Genomic DNA, 3,129 nt, shown 5'->3' with positions numbered 1-3,129 from the left:
CAACTCTTTGCGCCCCCATGGACTGTAGCCTACTGGGCTCCTCTGTCCATGGGATTTTCAGGCTAGAATACTGGAGTGGGTTGCCATTCCTTACTCCAGGGGATCTTCCTGGCCCAGGGATTGAACCCAAGTATCGTTCGTTTCCTGCATCGCAGGCGGATTCTTTACCCACTGAACCATCAAGGAAGCCCTGCTCCAGTTACATCTGCTAAGGTTCCACTGGCCAAAGCAAGTCACCTGGCCCAGGCCAACATCAGTGTCGGGGAGAAGTCTCTTTCCCCACAACTGGAAAGGGGAAGGAGCAAATATGTTCTGAACAAATGACCATAACGAATGTTTCCAGGAAATTTCAGGAGGAGGGTGCTAGGCAGGGTGTCATGTAGGGAAGCTGGGAGAAAAGAAAAGTGATCATCAGGCATGTTGGGTACATGTGAGATTTCACAAATCAGAATTCTTTTAATTTCTAAAAGTCTTCAGTTAAGACCTTGTAGATTACTTTTTGTCTGTCTGGACTGGGCTTTATTAACTGGTACTTCCCCTTGGGATTGATCTTACGGTGTAGTGGCTAACATAATGTCACTTAACGGAAATAATTACTATCTCTTTTACTCTCAACCCTACATAGCTCTTCCTCTTTGCATATCTTGGAACTCTGAAGCATTTTCTAATGGTTCAGTTTCTTTTCCATCCACTGATAAAAAAGTGCGTCTCAGTTCAGTTGCTAAGTCATGTTTGACTCTTTGCGACCTCATGGACTGCAGCATCCTGTCCTGCCTGGCTTGCCTGGCCATCACCAACTCCTGGAACTTGCTCAAACTCATTTCCATCAAGTCAGTGATACCATCCAACCATCTCATCCTCTGTCGTCCCCTTCTCCTCCTGCCTTCAATCTTTCCCAGCATCAGGGTCTTCTCCAATGAATCAGTTCTTACATCAGGTGGCCAAAGTGTTGGAGTTTCAGCTTCAGCTTCAGTCCTTCCAATGAATATGTCAAGACTGATCTCCTTTAGGATGGACTGCTTTGATCTCCTTGCAGTCCAAGGGACTCTCAAGAGTCTTCTCCAACACCACAGCTCAAAATCAATTCTTGGGCACTCTGCTTTCTTTATGGTCCAGTTCTCACATCCATACATGATTACTGGAAAAACCATAGCTTTGACTAGATGACCTTTGTCAGCAAGTAATGTCTCCGCTTTTTAATATGCTGTCTAGGTTGGTCATAGCTTTTCTTCCAAAGTACAGATAGGGACTTCCTAGTTGTAAATTACCAAGCAGAGGTACAGTCTTCAAAGTACAAGTATCAGATGCAACACTGGCAACTTATCTAAAGCAGGGCAGACATCAAATTTAAGAAAACTTGATGTGCTCGCTTCAGCAGCACATATACTAAAATTGGAACGATACAGAGAAGATTAGCATGGCCCCTGCGCAAGGATGACACGCAAATTCATGAAGCGTTCCAAATTTTTTACAGTATACTAACACATATATATGGAATTTAGAAAGATGGTAACGATAACCCTATACGCAAAACAGAAAAAGAGACTCAGATGTATAGAACAGACTTGTGGACTCTGGGAGAAGGCGAGGGTGGGATGTTTCAAGAGAACAGCATCGAAACATGTATATTATCTAGGGTGAAACAGATCACCAGCTCAGGTTGGGTGCATGAGACAAGTGCTCGGGCCTGGTGCACTGGGAAGACCCAGAGGGATCGGGTGGAGAGGGAGGTGGGGGGGGACCGATATGGGGATACATGTAAATCCATGGCTAATTCATTTCAATGTATGACAAAAACCACTGCAATGATGTAAAGTAATTAGTCTCCAACTAATAAAAATAAATGGGAAAAAAAATAAAAAATAAATATTAACAGCAAAAAAAAAAAAAAAGAAAACTTGAAAAGACGGTGCAAGGGTAGAGAATGGGAGCAACCAGCTGGGTTCCAATCATGCCTCAGAAGCTAGAAATTTACTCACAGAACCTTCCAGTGAAATCAAATAGATGTAAGCACAGGGTGTGATACTGGGGAGACAGAGCTCTGAGAGGAGCCATGTCATTTTAGTGGCCTTTATTGTCTGTGTAAAAAGTTTCCCTTCACCTTCCTGGAGACCATGTACCTGGAACCTGATCTCTGGGTTTGCTTAACTCTGAGGACGACTGGTACATCGCATGCATAACATTACCCCCACGTTCCCAGTAGGACGAGAGCCTAGATAGTAAATTCACCCCAAATTTTAATTTTCATCCACTCTGATTCTAGGTAGGCCAGCTGCACACTGGCTGTATCAGGTCTGCTTCTTCATCTAAATGTTACATGCCTATAACTTTACCCAAAACATTTTGGCTTTGTTTCAGAGAAAGCCATGCTTTTGACCTCTTAAAAAAAATCTAAGCCCAGAAGAATCATAGATGGTGTAAAGAATTACACTAAATAATTGGTCCACAGCCTTCCTGGTGCCGTGGGGTGGGGCATTGGTAGCCTCAGTAACCACTGGGCTTTCACTAGAATAATAGCAACTTTGTTGTTATTCTTAAATTGCTAAGCTGTGTCTGACTCTTTGCCACCCTATGTACTGTAGCCCGCCAGGCTCCTCTGACCATGGGATTCTCCAGGCAAGAATATTGGAGTGAGTTGCCATGCATTCCTCCAGGGGATCTACTCTACCCAGGGATCTAACCCGGGTGTTCTGCATCAGCAGGCGGATTTGTTTCCACTGAGCCACCAGGGAAGCTCAGTAAACAACCTGTACTTTTAAATGTACAGCATCTTTGAGTATTGGGGTTAGGGGATTGTCTGTCATTCTGTGTCTTTAAGTCATTCGAAGACATTTTTAAGAGTTTTTTAAAAAATCTATGGCCAGATTGACTGTCTCCTTATTTCCATAAAAAGACGGGAGTGTGTTTATAAAATGTTCCCTGCTATTGTTTCTTCTTTCCTCCCACGCATCCACAAATAGTTGCTTTTAAAAAAGTCTTTTATGAAGTCCCATTTTAGGCAATACTTTGACAAGGTTAAATGCTTTGACTCAGAAGTTGAATAAGGCAGGTTTGAGTCTTCAGCCATCTCCTAGCTCTGTGACCTTTACCTTTCTTGTGTCTCATCTTCTGAAAATGAAGAAAAGGATA

The 3,129-nt window shown here is 43.1% G+C and overlaps 1 non-coding gene across 1 annotated transcript; it reads left to right on the top strand.

The window, feature by feature from the left end:
* The first annotated feature begins 1,362 nt into the window (after positions 1 to 1,362).
* Positions 1,363 to 1,469, top strand: LOC139037284 (U6 spliceosomal RNA). The gene has a single exon (XR_011490106.1). It is a non-coding gene; the product is annotated as a U6 spliceosomal RNA (small nuclear RNA).
* Positions 1,470 to 3,129: the final 1,660 nt, after the last annotated feature.

Source organism: Odocoileus virginianus, chromosome 10, assembly GCF_023699985.2.
Source record: "Odocoileus virginianus isolate 20LAN1187 ecotype Illinois chromosome 10, Ovbor_1.2, whole genome shotgun sequence".
NCBI classification, from domain to species: domain Eukaryota; kingdom Metazoa; phylum Chordata; class Mammalia; order Artiodactyla; family Cervidae; genus Odocoileus; species Odocoileus virginianus.
This window is presented reverse-complemented; position numbering and strand designations above follow the sequence as displayed.